Source organism: Pipistrellus kuhlii, unplaced genomic scaffold, assembly GCF_014108245.1.
Source record: "Pipistrellus kuhlii isolate mPipKuh1 unplaced genomic scaffold, mPipKuh1.p scaffold_m20_p_12, whole genome shotgun sequence".
Lineage (NCBI taxonomy): Eukaryota > Metazoa > Chordata > Mammalia > Chiroptera > Vespertilionidae > Pipistrellus > Pipistrellus kuhlii.
The window spans coordinates 15,191,458-15,208,988 of NW_023425427.1; the positions used below are offsets into that span (position 1 = coordinate 15,191,458).

At 43.1% G+C, this 17,531-nt stretch overlaps 1 protein-coding gene and 1 non-coding gene across 4 annotated transcripts in view; one reads left to right on the top strand and one right to left on the bottom strand.

Moving 5' to 3' along the window:
- The first annotated feature begins 906 nt into the window (after window positions 1-906).
- Window positions 907-17,531, top strand: part of HEMGN (hemogen) — a 43,168-nt gene continuing 26,543 nt past the window's right edge. The window contains exon 1 of one of the 3 annotated variants that reach the window (XM_036433233.2): window positions 907-1,122. The gene's annotated coding sequence lies outside the window, so the exon portion shown is untranslated. The remainder of the gene's footprint in view (window positions 1,123-17,531) is intronic. The other 2 variants (XM_036433237.2, XM_045579967.1) reach the window with 2 other exon arrangements.
- On the bottom strand, window positions 6,058-6,121 carry LOC118716836. Its single transcript, XR_004987287.1, has one exon. It is a non-coding gene; the product is annotated as a U7 small nuclear RNA (small nuclear RNA).

Genomic DNA, 17,531 nt, shown 5'->3' on the forward strand with positions numbered 1-17,531 from the left:
GAGCCGGCCTGTGCGGGGACACGGGTGCAGCTGCGGACACTTGACCAAACCGCAGAGGAGCTGAGCGTCCCCGGGTTCAGCAGAACCTCCCTGGGTTTCTAACAGTTAAATGTAGGCTAGCAAGGCAGCAATTAGCATTTCTAATGGGGCCTTGGAGCTTTACCGTTTGTCCCCAGACTTTTATCCCTTTATTCCTTTAGGTGACCCCTGTGAGGAATTCTTCACGGTCTCGGTTTTGGGTGAAGCTTGGCAGGTAGCCTTTGTAATGGTCCAGTTCAGAGAATTCCCTGAAAGCCAGGGTTAGAGCGTTAAGTTTGCTTTGCGGACCTCCTAAAGTAACACTACCTATATTCAGATTAAAATAAGTAAATGCATCATGTGTCTAATCAGATACCATCTTACTTCTAATATAGACAAAAGGCTCTAAAGATTGGGAACAACTTGTGAGTAGAGAAAAACAATTCTATGCATCAACCCAAGGTTTCCTTAAAGTTAAGACTTCCCCCTCCCATTCTACCTGTGGCAAACAAAACTACTTATAACAATTTTTAAAAACATGTAATTAATTAAAATTTCAAAGCAAAAGAATGTTTTTAAAAGGCTCTGGAAAAGGCAAAAACTTTCTGGTATGCAGTTTCGAGAGTCTTAAAATGTTAGTCTTAGCAGACATCTCTGTGATGGGAAAATGGTGAGGATAAGTGCTCTTCAGGATGTCACACGAGGACTAAAGTGTAAGGTTGTGAGAACCACAAGGCCGTGAGAGAAAGCTTTTATGAAAAACTAGCAAATCAATTCCATGAGCTCGCAAGCAATGATGGATCATCCACTGTTAGGGCTTGATATGTTCTTTCTCACTTAATTCAAAGACACCACTGTGAAGTAGATTTTATTTTAATCATTTTACAGATGAGGAACCGAACCTTAAGCTGCATGGCCAACCAGAGGAGGAGCTAGGGTTTAAACCCAGATGGGTCTGACTCTAAAGCCTGCCATCTTTTCTGCGATATAATCAGTCTGATTGGAGTAAAGTCTGAGCATGGGGGCCTGATTTGGAACTTGAGGTCTGGAACATCAATAGAGCACCTTTAATACCAAAAAGAACATGCAGGTGGCATCTTGCAGGTAAGGGGGAGGTGCTGAAGGAGACTGGGATATGGTAGCTCTGTGCCAGAGAGACTGACTGGTAACCTGGTGGCTCATGGGAGAGGTGGTACTGATCCTTAGGGAAAAAACGGGCAAATCTTGGGACCCTATCCTCTATGACCAACTCATAGGGGTATGAAGGACTCTCCTCACAAGATAAATGTGTGTTTTATAAGGTTAAGTTACAAAGTAATTAATAAACATAACCACAAAGTGCAGCAAATAGAGAGAAAGCAAAAAAAAAAAAGCCGAAGGAGGAGAGACTACAGACCCGGCACTGTCCCTTCTGACACAGCCGGTGCTGGCATGCACCTCCATGAACAAAGAGCATGTGTTCCAGTGACATGCTTCTTTGTCAGGGGCTTCTCTGCCAGAGGCATAAATAACACAGGCAGAACAGGGTGTGTCTCACTACCCTGCCAACATCTTCCACCGGACTGTCAGTCCGCAGGCCTGGAGGGGCTGTTACAGTGCCCTGGTTTTGAATATTGCTGTACTGAACATCATTCTGAGTATGCATCTGGGTGCGAGGAAGAAGTAGAATATAGACTGTCATTGTATCTAATCCATGGTTATTATCATGTTCATGGACTTATGGATTTGAATAAGGACTGGAAGGAATAAGGAAAATGAAAACTTAAACTTATTAGAGGGTCTGAACTATAGATGAAATATTTGTTTACTTCCATTGACATGTTTGTCCAATAAGTAATGCAAATGTCAAAGAATACCTGGTTTTGGTCCCTTTTGAGTCTTAAAACTGCCTGTTAATCAAAATGTGTGTGTATTCCAATAATAATTGTCTGAGGGGAACAATCTAATTTGTAACTCCGTGGACCTCTCTCCTCTCCAACGCCTCAGCACCATCAGGTCATTGGTCAAACCATTAGATGACCGCACTTTCCACAAATTTGTTGCTGGGAACAAATTTTAATAACTCTGAAGATGAGAGGAAATAGCCCAGTTCAGGCATTGATCTATCTGGCTGTGGAATCAGTTTGGCAAAATGGCACCTTTCTCTTTTGTGAAGACGGTATAGGAAGCTAGTGTACAACATAGGAAGGAATCATTACTTTAAAAAAAAAACTAACCGTCCTCTGCTCTACACATGTGCATCCATTGCTTAATCTGCCCTCTGGCATTCCATAGCATGGTGTGTGTGTGTGTACCTGTTATAGCAGTTAGGCAACACATGGGGTTGTCGAAGGTTCTAAAATTTCAACTGGACTGTGAGCTCATATGGATATTTCTGGATGATATAAATAGGAAGTAGGAGGCCTGGGCCATCTTTAGAACATAGGTGCTCTGTAAATATGTATTATGTTGAAAATAATGTCTCATGTACTCAAGAATACTATCTAGGCAGCTGAGATTGTTGAGACAAAGGGAGAGGGAGAGGTAAATAGATGAAAATTGGGTAAAAGTGAAAACTTGTAAGTCTCCAGATGGTTAAAAAAAAAAACAAACCACAGAGGGCCGAAACCGGCTTGGCTCAGTGGATAGAGTGTCAGCCTGCCAACTGAGGGGTCCCGGATTCAAATCCAGGCAAGGGCATGTACCTGGGTTGCAGGTGCATCCCCAGTGGGGGGTGTGCAAGAGGCAGCTGATCGGTGATTCTCTCTCAACGATGTTTCTAACTCTGTCCCTCTCTCTTCCTCTTGGTAAAAAAATCAATAAAATAAAAAAAAAGTTATAAAAACAAAACAAAACAGGAGGGCAGAGTGTCAGGTGTATAGGCAGCTGCAGGTCCAGTAAAGGGCCTTTGACAAGGAAACCAAATTCCTTTCTGTCCTCTGAGATAGCTGTAGGTGGGAGACCTTCACGGGGCAGCAAGGAAGAGCTGTGACTATCGAGAGTCGGGTTTAATATTTATTAAGTACCATCTTTTACGCCAAGTACTGTGCTTGGGACTTTCATGTATATTGCATTTCAGTTAATCCTGGCAACAGCTCACTGGGACAAGACTGTAATCCCCTTTTATTGTTTAGGAAACAGACTTGGAGAAGCCAAGTGGAACTCACATAGCTAGTAAGAATCTGGATTTTTCTGTCATTAAGGTCTCACTGTAATTCATTCTCATTACTTTGATCCACTAGTCCTCACAACTGCTTCTGAAAAACCTTTTTTGTTTTCTTTGCTTCAAGAAGATTTACATGCACATTGCCAGGATTCAGGGGAGGGAAAAAAAGCACACACAGAAAATTTAAAAATTAAATTCCTACCATTGAGATACACCCACTATTTAGGTGTATATCCTTGAGGCTTCCCCCCGCCCCCCTCTATATTATACATAATTTTGAAAACACAACATTAGGGTCAGATTAAAGAATTTTTTTTGAGGCTTGTTTTCCCCACCTCTTTAAGAAAAACAATGAGTTAATATGATAAATATGACTATTCACTTTGCTAAATGTTTTTTTCTTTTATTTTCTTATAAATATATTTTTATTGATTTCACAGAGGAAGGGAAAGGGGGAGAAAGATAGAAGCATCATTGACGAGAGAGAATCATTGATCGGCCTCCTGCACGCCCCACACTGTGGGTTAAGCCTGCAAACCTAGGCATGTGCCCTGACCCGGAATCCAGCGGTGAACTCCTGGTCCATAGGTCCACACTCAACCACTGAGCTACTGTGGCCAGGCTATTTTCCCCTTTTAGAGAAGGATTCTAATGAGACTTGTGAGGATTACACATGATCATGTGGGTGAAGCTTCTACCTGGCACAGTGCCTGGCACCCTCCTCTGTGCCCCTGCCTTAGTCACTCCCTTACCCTGAGTAGAGGCCAGAGCTTGCTGGTCTTCTCAGGCTGTAGAAGTTCTGCTGTGGCCATCAGTCCTCCAGCTCTGCTCTGTGTCCTTCGTTTCCTGTGGTTACCCCGCCCCTGTGACTGAGGAAAGGCATCACCCAAACAGAGATAAGTTTTGATTCTCAAAAGGGGTGAGCTAATTTTCTGTTTCATGCAACCCTTGGTTGCTCATCATGAACTGGGAATGTGCTCCTGAGCTCGACTGGAAAATATCTGAGTGGCCCCACAGTGTTGGATATGCATCTCCTCCATAATTAGCCACTATCCCCACCATCTGGACTGTCTCCTCCCTCACAGGGATTTCCTTGTCCACACACAACTATCCAAGAGTCCTGCTCCTGCTGACTGAACTTTCCCATCTGTTCTCAAGCTTGCTTTGCCAGGTCTGGCCAGGCCAGAGGCCCCTTGGTGGCCATGCAAGGTAGTCCTCCTTCACTCTGGACTCTGACACTCCCGAGGTAGTTTGTGTGCTCCCTAATTTACTAGCCTCATTTTGGTAAAGGCCAAGCATCCCAAATACCCTCACAATCTACTTATTTTCCCCCACACACTCTACTTCTTGAAAAGCAGGGCAGGAGCACGTTTCTAGTTGCTAAATGAAGTGCTGTCCAATTCATGAATCATCTACTAAAGCCAATTAGATCATTAAAGAAAAGAAAAAATAATAATGAAGAGGAAGGAAAGCAGGGCAGCGAGGTTTCTTTTTATGACTATGTATGTATATACTATAGAAAACTTCAAAACTATGCTTAGCAAAGAGAAGAAAATAAAAATCACAATTCAGGGCTAAGCACACACTGATCACGTTTTGGTGTCTATTCCTCCAGTTTTTTCCTCTATACACATATGGCACTTTCTCAAGTCTCAGATTGCCAGAAGCATCATCTCATTAATAACAGCTTTTCAGGGAGGCAGCAAGGGGGAAACCCACTACATTAAATATTCATAGTGATTATAAGAGACATCCTTACTTCAGAAATAGTAGATAGTAAAAAAGTAAACTATCATAGTACTTAGGAAATACTGTATATATTACATTAAATTTTTTTAAAGCAAGAAGATACTATAACTTGCTTTTTTTTCATTTAATAATATATTATGTACATATTTCCATGCCATTTGAATTGTCCTGTACAATATATATTCTTTGACATGCTCCTACAAAACAAAAATAGCTTTTCTTTTTCTGTATATAAAGACAATACATATTCATGTAGCAAATTCATGCAATGCAAAAAAAAGTATAAAGAAGAAAATAACAGCCAGCCTAAATCCCATTACCTACTGGCAACCACTGTTAATATTTTTGTGAATATTTTCTCCATGAATGTATATGCATATGTAAATACACACACACACGTGTGTGTATATATATATATATATACACAATATATGTGTGTGTGTGTGTATATATATGTATATATATATATGCATATATATGTGTGTGTGTGTGTGTGTGTGTGTGTGTACACAAACACATATAACCCTAACCCTAATATGCAAATAGACAGAACAGCAGAACCACCAAACAACCGGACACTATGATGTGTGCTAACCAGGGGGTGAGTGCAGAACATGGTAGGCGTTGGCCATGGCGGGATGGTGGAGCAGGTGAGCGGGAGTGCCAGACCAAGGCGAGGCACCTGTCACTGTCATCTGGGTGAGCCTCTGATTACTGAAAATTCTTTGCTCCTGCTCACTGTGGTCCCACCCAGTGCTTGAACCTGCTGCTGGCACCAACCCCACTTGCACCTGCCTACAGCTCGGTGCTCCAGCAGCAGGTGCAAGTGGGGCCAGCGCAGTCAGCAGGTTTGAGCAGCCACTGCTGGCCCCAATCACCCCTGAGGCTTCTTCACCTCCCCTGCTCCTGAGGGGCAAGTGGGGCCTGTGCAGCAGCAGCACAGGAACAGGGCTATCAGCAGAGGGGGGACCATGATAGGAGGGGTCAGGCAGGGGCACAGAGGATGGGCCAAGACCCGCTCCTGTGCCCACTGTAGCCTCCTGGGCCACAGTTCTTTTCAAGGTGCATGAATTTGTGCACTGAGCCCCTAGTATATTATATAAATGCATAAATGGAGCTTTGTAACGTTCTTTTTTGTTTTTAGGGAGGACCTTCCAATATAAAACCGGAAGACATACTAGACAAATTCAAAAAGAGCTGTAAGCACTTGTAACATGCTATTATATTTTACTTCTCAGTAAATCATAGGGTTTCCTCCATATCATTGGTCGGCAAACTCATTAGTCACAGAGTCAAATATCAACAGTACAACGATTGAAATTTCTTTTGAGAGCCAAATTTTTTAAACTTAAACTATATAGGTAGGCACATTGTTATTAACCTAATTAGGGTATTTTTTTTAATATATATATTTTATTGATTTTTCACAGAGAGGAAGGGAGAGAGATAGAGAGCCAGAAACATCGATGAGAGAGAAATATCGACCAGCTGCCTCTTGCACACCCCCTAATGGGGATGTGCCCACAACCAAGATACATGCCCTTGCCCGGAATCGAACCCGGGACCCTTCAGTCCACAGACCGACGCTCTACCATTGAGCCAAACCGGCTTCGGCTAATTACGGTATTTCTAAGCTGGCCTTTGCTAAAAACTCAAGGCACCAAAGAACCACATGTGGCTCTCGAGCCGTAGTTTGCCGACCACTGCTCCAAATCAATAGATATGTCTATCTCATCATTTTTTAAAATACCCTTATTTATTTAATCATTTTTTAAAATATAGATTTTATTGGTTTTTTTTTTACAGAGAAGAAGGGAGAGGGATAGAGAGTTAGAAACGTCAATGAGAGAGAAACATCGACCAGCTGCCTCTTGCACACCCCCTACCGGGGATGTGTCCGCAACCAATGTACATGCCCTTGACCGGAATCGAACCTGGGACCTTTCAGTCCGCAGACCCATGCTCTACCACTGAGCCAAACCGGTTTTGGCTATTTAATCATTTTTAAAGTCTGTGTCATATTTCACTGTATGGATATAGCATACTTTATTTACCTGGTTTACTACTGATTGACATTTAGGTTACTCCCAGTTGTTCACCATTATATATAACATCTTTGTGCAATTAGCTCCTTGAAATAAATTCCTAGAAGTATAATATTTCAATCTAAGCATATATATGTATTTCAGATTTTTAAAAAATATATATATCTTATTGATTTTTTACAGAGAGGAAGAGATAGGGATAGAGAGTTAGAAACATCGATGAGAGAGAATCATCGATCAGCTGCTTCTTGCACACCCCCTACTGAGGATGTACCCGCAACCAAGGTACATGCCCTTGACCGGAATCGAACCCGGGACCCTTCAGTCTGCAAGCCGACGCTCTATCCACTGAGCCAAACCAGTTTCGACATGTATTTCAGATTTTGATGTGCATAGCAAATTTCACTTTAGCGGCTGTACTACTTTTGCACTTCTATGAACAGTGATTAAGACTTTTCTCACCATTGCCTAAACTAGGCATTACCTTTAACATTTTTTTTTTGTCAATTAGTTTTCAACTAATGACGAGTTGAAAATCTGTGTGACAAGATAATTCAACGTGAAAAGAACAGTCTTTTTTAAACGTGTGGATTGGGCCTATTATATAGTCACATGCAAAAGAAAGAAGTTGAACCCCTACTTCATACCACATACAAAAATTAATTTAAAATGGGTCTTAGATACTGTGTGGCTTGGTTGGAGCATTGTCTCATACACCAAAAGATGGCAGATTCAATGCCCCATCAGAGCACATACCCAGCTTATGGGTTCAGTCCTCAGTTGAGGTGCATATAGTAGGAAACCTATCAATGTTTCTCTTCCTTTCTCTAAAATCAATAAAAAAATGGGTCAAAGACTTAAATATAAGACCTAAAACTGACTTGGGAGAAGACAGGATAAATTTTCATGACCTTGGATTAGATATAACACTAAGAGCATAACATACCAGAGAGAAAAAAGAGATAAATTGGACTTGAGCAAAATTGAAAACGTTTGTGCTTCCAATGACATCATCAAGAAAGTAAAAGCCAGCCCTGGCCAGGTAGTTCTGTTGTCTTGTGTGTCATCCCATATACCAAAAGATTGCAGGTTTGATTCCTGGTCAAGGCACATACTTAGGTTGCAAGTTAAATCCCTGTTTCAGGCTCTAACCCACTGCCTGCACCCAGCACCGGTCCCGATCGCTCAGCACTGTCAAGCGGGTGCGAGCGGTGGCCAAAGGCTCCGATAGTCCCTCAGGACTTCTTCATCTCCCCCTGCTCCTGAGGGGCAATTGGGGCTAGCAGCCATTGCTCACACCCACTGCCAGCAATGGCCCTGCTCACACCACATCTAGTGCCAGAGCCACCGCTTGCGCCCGCTGTTGGTGCCCGGCACTGGTCCCTATGGCCCGGTGTTGGCAGCAGGTGTAAGCAGCTCCTGCCAGCCTGCAGAGTCTGCCACCACGATTGCCCCTGAGAGCTTCTCCACTTCCCCTAGCTCCTAGGGGCGATCAAGGCAGCAGCTGCTGTTCACACCCACTGACTGTGATGGTTCCACTCACACCTGCTGCTGGTGCTGGCCCCAATCATTCAATGCAGTCAGAAGGTGTGAGCAGGCTGGTGCTGTCAGTGCATGGGAGTGGGGCTGTCGGCAGATGATATGGGGGGGGAAGGGGCAGGAGGGGGGAAGGGAGGAGGGCCTCGGCGGGAAGTGCTGGGTGGCGGTACAGTGTATGGGCTGAGACCCACCCCTGTGCTCACCTCAGCCTCGCAGTCCACAGTTCCTTTCAAGGTGCACAAATTTGTTCTCTGGGCCCCTAGTATATACATATAATGCTAGCCCAGTTGGTGTGGCTCAGTTGTTTAAGCATCATCCCATGCACCAAGAGATTTCCAATTGGATTCCTTGTCAGGACACATGCCCCAGTTATGGGTTTAATCCCCAGTAGGGGGCATGCAGGAGGCAGCCAATAGATTGATCTAAGTTTTTATGGCTCCCTCTCCCTCTCTCGGAAATCAATAAAAACATGTTAATAAATATAATGCTAGCCTAGCTAGTTTGGCTCAGTAGATAGATCAGCCCGGAGACTGAAGGGTCCTGGATTTGATTCTGGTCTAGGGCACATACCTTGGTTGCAGGTTCTAACCTGCAGGTCAACACTATCCACTGAGCAAAACTGACTATGGCACCAAATTTGTTTTATTCCAGATATAAGATTTTCATTTCCAATGTCTCTTTCTTGTTCTTTTTATTTTTATTGATCTTAGAGAGGAAAGGAGGGAGGAAGGGAGAGAGAGAAACATCAATCTGTTGCCTCTCATAGAGCCCCAACCCAGGAAGGAACCCAAAACCTGGGTCTCAAAGATCATATAGTTCAAAGTATAACAGACTCAAACATGGACTTTGGTGCCAAGGAACTCACCTTTTCCTAAAAAGGCTTTGTCCCATTTCCATATTGCTCTAATCCAGTGGTCTGAAAATTCAGTCAACAGAGCCAAATATCAACAGTACAAAAATTGAAACTTCTTTTGAGAGACAAATTTTTTAAACTTAAACTGTATAGGTAGGTACATTGTTATTAATTTAATTAGGGTACTCCTAAGTTGGCCTTTGCTAAAAACTCAAGGAACCAAAGAGCCACATGTGGCTCTCGAGCCACAGTTTGCTGACCACTGTGCTAATCATTAGGAAACTGTTCCTTAGGTTGAGCTGAAATGTTGACTTCGTACAACCAGAGTCCTAGCTTTGGTCTCTGGTCTACAAAACACACCTGTATTATCTCTGGCCAAGTTTGAAAACTGCTGAAATGTGGGTATTGGACCATGTCTTGTTGGCTCTTTATAGCATTTAAAAATATCTCAGTTATTTTCCAACATTAAAGTCTCAACATTATGAGACTTTTTACATAAACGGTTTCTGGCTTCTCTTGAAAGATCAAAAGATCCACTTATAGTTGGCTCTCCAATATGATGCTTACTCATAAAAAGTTTTGTACCACCCCCCATCCTCCCTGACTCAGCCTATGGGAAAGTCTGATTACCCCCACACCCTCACTCTTGGCTCTAGGAAACAGAGTCTGTGATGGAGAGTTGCATGCAGTTTATTGGGGAATGCTCTCAGGTCATCCACCTATGACAACATGGAAGAAGCTGACCACCAACAACAGTTCCAATTTAATAGTTATAATCAAGGCCTCAGCTGATCCCACAAGAACCTTAAAGAATGGGCATGCTCTTCAGAGTTGTCCCAAATTGAAATAAGGGGGCCAGGCATTCGTATTTTCATGTTAGCCCGTTACTGAATTCCTGCTTTACTCTGGGAGGGGGGGGGGGTGGTGAACCTTGGGGGAGGTGGTTTCCTGAGGCTGAGAGCAAGAATATTCCCAGCAGCTGAGTTCTACTGAATCAAACCAACCTTAAAGCTTAAGTTGCCCTGTACTTTTTGCATAAGCTTCACTGTTACCCTGTTTCCCCGAAAATAAGACAGTGTCTTATATTAATTTTTTTCTCCCAAAGTTGCTCTAGGTCTTATTTTCAGGGGATGTCTTATCTTTCCATGCGCTAGGTCTTATTTTCAGAGGATGTCTTATTTTCGGGGAAACATGGTAGGTCAGTTTGTCAGTTGTTGTAGTTACTTGCAAATGAACATACAAATGAACATTCTGCCAACAAGGAGCTGTATTTTCTGGCAATAATCCATTGAGTAGCAACTGCCTTCCTTTTATTTATTTATTTATTTATTTATTTATTTTTGAATTCTTTTTTAAAGACTTTATTGTTTAAGGTATTACAAATAGTAGTACATATGTCTCTTTCCCCACCCCACCCCCAATGACCTCCCCCCCTGCCTCCCCTACCCCTGGCACTTGCCCTCATCCCCCTGCCCCCAGTGTCTTGCATCTGTTGGTTTTGCTTATATGCATGCATATAAGTCCTTTGGTTGATCTCTTACCCTCCCCCACAACTCTTCCCCTACCTTCCTGTAGTTTGACAGTCTGTTTGATGCTTCTTTGCCTCTATTTTTGTTCAACAGTTTGTAATGTTCTTTGTTAAACATAAGTGAGTGAGGTCATGTGGTATTTATCTTTCACCAACTAGCTTATTTCACTTAGCATAATGCTCTCCAGATCCATCCATGCTGTTGCAAATGGTAAGAATTCCTTCTGTTTTATAGCAGCATAGTATTCTATTGTGTAGATGTACCACAGTTTTCTAATCCATTAATCTGCTGATGGGCATTTAAGCTGTTTCCAAATCTTAGCTATTGTAAATTGTGCTGCTATGAACTGCCTTCCTTTTAAATGGATCACTTGGTTTCCCTTTATTAGTGCTCACTAGGCTTTTAGGACTGGTAGCAGAGAACTAAATCCTAATCCTATATAATAAAGAGGTAATATGAAAATTGACCACCACACCCTCACAAGATGACTGCCTACAACCAGGCCAGCAGGGGGATTAATGAGGGACAACCAAATGATTGAACAAGCAGGCTGTGTGGGGTGACCAGGCTGGCAAGGGGGTTAGTGAGGGACAACCAAATGACTGGACAAGCAGGCTGCATGGGGTGACCAGGCCGGCAGGGGAGTTAGTGAGGGATGACCAAATGACTGAACAGCAGGTTGCATGGCTGGGCCATGAGGGGTGACCAGGCCAGCAGAGGGGAAGTTGGGGCGACCAGGCTGTTAGGAGGGGGCCAGTTAGGAGCGACCAGGCTGGCAGGGAGGGGGCAGTTGGGGGCAACCTGACTGGCAGCGGGGGACAGTTAGGGGTAACCAGGCGGGCAGGAGGGACAGTTAGGGGTGATCAGGCCGGCAGGAAGGGCAGTTAGGGGTGATCAGGCCTCCGGGGTGTGTGTGGGGGGGGAATGGGGGGCAACCAGGCAGACAGGAAGGTGAGCGATTAGGAGCCAGCGGTCCAGGATCGTGAGAGGGATGTCTGACTGCCAGTTTAGGCCCAATCCCCCGAGGGGTCCTGAATTAGAGAGGGTGCAGGCTGAGCTGAGGGGATCCCCCCACCCCCATGCATGAATTCAGGCGCTGGGCCTCTCGTCTTCTAATAGTAGGAGTCAGTAGATAATGTCTAAAGTGGAAAAATCAAGAAATAGCATCAGAAGCAGGTTTTATGCAGGTAAACAGCAGAAGAAATTGCCAGAAGAGTTGGTGATAGTTGCCTTTGGGGATATTCCTCTAGGTGGGATAGGACAAGAGAACACAGCTGGTTTTTGTGCCCTTTGACTTGAAGGTTGGGCATACTCCTGTTGAAATGCATGCTCCGGGGCATCTGTACTGTGTGCTTTGACTCTCCTAGCACCCAGATCTCCTGCCTTCCTCTGGCCTTTCTCTGGGTAGGGGATTCCTGAGGGCTGGTTGAATAGTCATCTTAAACTACCCTTTCTCTCTCTCTCTCTCTCTCTCTCTCTCTCTCTCTCTCTCTCTCTCTCTCTCTCTCTCTCTCTTTTAATATATATATATATTTTTTATTGATTTCAAAGAGGATAGAGACAGAAACATCAATGATGAGAGAGAACCATTGATTGGCTGCCTCCTGCATGCCCCCCACCGGGGATCAAGCTCACAACCCAGGCATGTGCCCTTGGTTGGAATCAAACCCAGGACTCCTCAGTCCACAGGGTGACACTCTATCCACTGCGCCAAACCGGCCAGGGCTACCCTTTCTCTCTTGATGAGCTTCTTTGCTTTTATGCATCTGGGAGACTTCTTTCCCTACTCCTGGCCTCTCCCCTTAAGCTCCACTTTCATATTTCTTTCACAGGAGCACGTTGGAGTTCCCCTGCCCTGTCTTTAGCTTACATGAGAGATAACCAGCTCTGCCACTCTTAGAGGTCTAAAAAAGAGATGGAAACATTTAACAAATCATAGGAATGTTAAGATTATTTTTTCCTTTTGTCAGAAGAAACAGGCAATTATTGGCCACCAACCATGTGCCATATTTGATACCAGATGCTATCATATGGTTTTGCTGTCTTAACATCTTTTCCTGGCCTAAAGTTTTTGTTTCCTCAGTTGAAATTCGTGTGTGTGTGTGTGTGTGTGTGTGTGTGTGTGTGTGTGGTGTATACTGGGCTTTAGGGATAATAAGAAAATACTCCTATCCTTTTAGAGCCACCTCTTAGGAGAGACAGACACATGAACAAAAAGTGATATTTAACTGCAGTTACCATGTGCCAAGATCTCATATCAGGAATATGATATAAGGAATGTGACCAAAGTACTGTAAGAGATTGGGTTCCCTGGAAACAGAATCTGTGATGAAGAGTTGCATGTCACCCTTCCTCCCCCCTCCCCCCCATTAACCTAGGATGTTAGCAGAATAAGAAAAATGTTTCATTACTCTAAGAATGTAGCAATTGAAAGACCTGGCAAAGAGAACTTCCAGGGAAACTCCCAAGCAGCTTCAAGTCGGGATGGGAAGAGCCTCTCATACAGCACAATGTGCAACCTTTACTTTTTTTTTTTTTTTTTTGTCTTTTTATTGTGGTAAAATTAATATAACATAAGATTCACCATTTAAACCATTTTAAAATATACAATTCAGTGGCATTTAGAACATTCACAGTGTTGTGCAACCACCACCACTACCTAGTTCTAGAACATGGTAACTCCCCCTTCTGGCCTCCCCTTGTCCCTGACAACTGTGAATCTTCTTTCTGTCTGATCCATAGCCTCCGTGGCAGCTTATTAACCCTTGCCTCTCTTTCTCTCGGGTCCTGGCCAGCAGCCATGCCTTTCTTTCTCTTGGGCCTCTGCTGGGGCTACTGATCAGCCCCTCCTTTCTGATCAGGCCCATTGATAGGCCGGGAGACACTGACTGGCATAGAAACTAACCAATCAGAACCAAATCTGTGTGGAGTGTGAGGAGCCAATGGCTGCCTAGGAGGCAGAGCTTTTGACACAATGTCATAGAAACCAACCAATCAGAACCAAATCTGGGTGAACTACGAAGGCAGGACCTAAGGTGGGGGCTGAGGAGGTTTTTTAAGGGCAACAGCTGTTTGGTGTAAGGTGTAAGAAAGCAGTTCAATTTTTTATTTTTTATTTTTATTTTTATTTTTTTTAAAATATATTTTTATTGATTTTTTTTACAGAGAGGAAGGGAGAGAGATAGAGAGCTAGAAACATCGATGAGAAAGAAACACCGACCAGCTGCCTCTTGCACACCCCCTACCGGGGATGTGCCCGCAACCAACGTACATGCCCCTGACCGGAATCGAACCTGGGACCTTTCAGTCCGCAGACTGACGCTCTACCACTGAGCCAAACTGGTTTCGGCAGAAAGCAGTTCAATTTTTTAATAACTGGTTTGGCAGTATAGTGCATATGGCTGGCTATGAGTCCAGATATAGGGATTATATATTTTTGTCTGCCAAGAGCATCTCCTCCTGCTAAAAAAGCCCCCCCCCCATTTAAGCAATCCTATCCTATATAATTTAAGCAATCCTATCCTATATAATCTATCTATACTACTAAAAGAGTAAATGCTAATTAGACTGGGTCAAATGGCCATCTTCTGGACGTCCAACTTCCTTTCAGACAAAGCCATGGTGGTGGGGGCCAAGGTAGAGGCTGTTAGGGGCGATTAGGCTGGCAGGGGAGGGCAGTTGGGGGCAAGATCAGGCCAACAGAGGAGGGTAGTTGGGGGTGAGATCAGGCCAGCAAGGGAGAGCAGTTAAGGATGATCAAGCAGGCAGAGGCAATTGGAGGCGAGATCAGGCTGTCAGGGGAGGGCAGTTAGGGGCGATCAGGCAAGCAGGCAGAGAGGTTAGGGGTGATCAAGCAGGCAGAGGGGTTAGGGGCAATCAGGCAGGCAGGCAGGCAAAGGCAGTTAGGGGTGATCAGGTAGGTGAGTGGTTAGGAGTCAGTAGTCCCAGATTGTGAGAGGGATGACCGACAGCCAGTTTAGGTCCAATCCCAGGGATTTTTAGAGAAGGTGCAGGCTGGGCTAAGGACTCTCCTCTCCCCCACCCCACCCCCGCACGAATTTTGTGCACCGGGCCACTAGTTTCCAATAAAATTCTGATCACTTCCTGCCACTATCATTACATTTTATAATAATAGTAATTATCTTTTACCTGTGATGAGAGACATCATGTACTTTTTTTTTTTTTTTTACTTTTTTTAAAGTTTATTTTTTAGAGCAATTTCAGGTTCCCAACAAAAGTAAAAAGGAGGTACAGAGATTTACCTCTGCCCCCACATGCATAGCCTTTCCATTATCCACACCCTTTACTAGAATGGTACATTTGTTACCAAGCAAGAACCTACATTGACACAATATAATCATCCCAAATCCACAGTTTACATTATGGTTAACTCCTATTTTGTATATTCTGTAGGTTTGGACAAATAACATATATCCACTATAATGTCACACAGGGTACTTCCACTTTTCTAAAAATCCTCTCTGTGCTCTGCCTATTCATCAGCACCTCACCACCTGTCAAACACTGATCCTTTCACGGTCTTCATAGTTTTGCCTCTTCCAGAATGTCAAATAGTTTGAATCATACAGTACATAGCCTTTTCAGATTGACTTCTTGAATTTAGTAATATGCTTTTAAGCTTCTTGAATGTCTTTTTAGGGTTTAGTTGCTCATTTCTTTTTAGCACTGAGTAGTATTCCATTGTCTGGCTGTACCACGGTTTATCCATCACCTAGTAAAAGATGTCTTTCTTAGTTGCATCCAAGTTTGGTAACTATGAATAAAGATACTATAAACATATATGTGCAAGTTTTTGTGTGAACTTAAATTTTCAGCTCTTTTAGCAAGGGAAGCAATTGCTGGATCATATGGTAAGAGTATCTTTAGTTTTACAAGAAACCTCCAAACTATCTTGCAAAGTAGCTGTACCACCTTGTATACCTACTAACAATCCGTGAGCATTTCTGTTGCTTCACATCCTTGCCAATATTTGGTGTTGTCAGTGTTCTGGATTTTGGCCATTCTAATAGGAATAGAGTAGTATCTCATTGTTATTTTAATTTTCAGTTCCCTGGTGACATTTGATGTGGAGCATCATTAATTTTGCTTACTTGCTGTCTGTATATCTCCTGTGGTGTCTGTTAAGGTCTTTGGCTCGTTTTTAAAATCAGGTTGCTAGTTTTCTCATCGATTATAAGACTTGTTTGTATATTTTGTTTAATTGAGTTTGTTGGGATGATATCCTATATAATAAAAGCCTAATATGCTAAGTGTCTGGTTGTCTGTTCAACCAATCAATGCGTAATATGCTAATGATATACTAAGTAAGGCTGCTCAACCGCTTGCTATAATGTGCACTGACCACCAGGGGGGACATCATGTACTTTTGAGCATCAAGCAGCAGCAGTGCAATAAATTGCTAGCCCCTTTCTCCTCTAATGATCCCAGTTTATTTTATTCTTTAAGTATTCTTCTCAGAAAAATTAGCACACTTATTATCCAGCATACTTCAAATGTTAATGTGCACGCTGTACTGGTGCTGTTATGAAACCCATTTTTCTCAGGAGCTAAAATTATGTTGCCATTCTGCTTGGTGCTAGAGGTTCTGTGCTTGAAACCTGTTTCCCACATGCAAAGAGCCAAGGTTACTTAATTAGAATGCTGAGCTAGAATGAGAAGAGTCTGACACTTAATATAGAATCTGTAAACTAGTTGGGGTGAGCAAGTATAAAGCCTACACATTTTGAATGAACTATCCATCACTGTGGGGACAATAAATATTTGAGCAGACTGGCTTTGGGGCATGTTTAACATTGTTCCTCCAGGGTCTCTACTAAATTCTCATTCTGTAGCTTCAACTGCCCCAAATCAGAGTTTTGGCAGTTGTAAACATTTTCTTCATACTGAGTTGAAATCTGCTAAAAAATTTTCACTCATTTGTTTTTGCTCTGCTCTCTGGAGATGTCTGCACTCTGCTCTGTGACTGCCCTTCAGAGACAGGAAAGGGACCCTGTCCCCACAGTCTGCTCTCCCAAAGCTCAGTTGTCTCAGGTCTTTATAAGACAGGTTACCAGTCTCTTAACCCCTATGATCAGTCAGTTTGTCAATGTCTCTCCCCTTTTTAAAGGGAGTTGCTGTGCTGTCCAATAGGGTAGCTACTAGCTACAGGTAGCTAATTAAATTTAATAAAAATTAAGTAAAAACATCAGTGCCTCAGTCACGTAGCCACATTTCAAGTATTCAATAGCCACATGTGACTAGTGGCTACCATATTGAATAGAATAGAACATTTCTATCACTGAAGAAAACTCTATTGGACAGTTCTGCTTTAGAGCATTCTAGATGTACTTCTAAAAAGGGACAAACCAGGCAGGATGTCATGACCCAGGTACAGTCTGATCAAGGTGAAAATTAGCAGGTCTCTTGTTGGATACAATTCTATTAGTGCTTTCCAAGAGTATATAACCTTGTTATCCAGCACTGATTCATAATCAGCTACACACCCAAGTCTTCTAAAGCATATATTGGTACTCAGGTAATTGGCCATTTTCACCTAAATATATGTCTTGAGATTTGTCATCATTACATTTCATCCTGTTAAATTTGTCCCAATGCTTTGGCCTATCAAGAGCCTCTTTGTATCCTGAACTAAT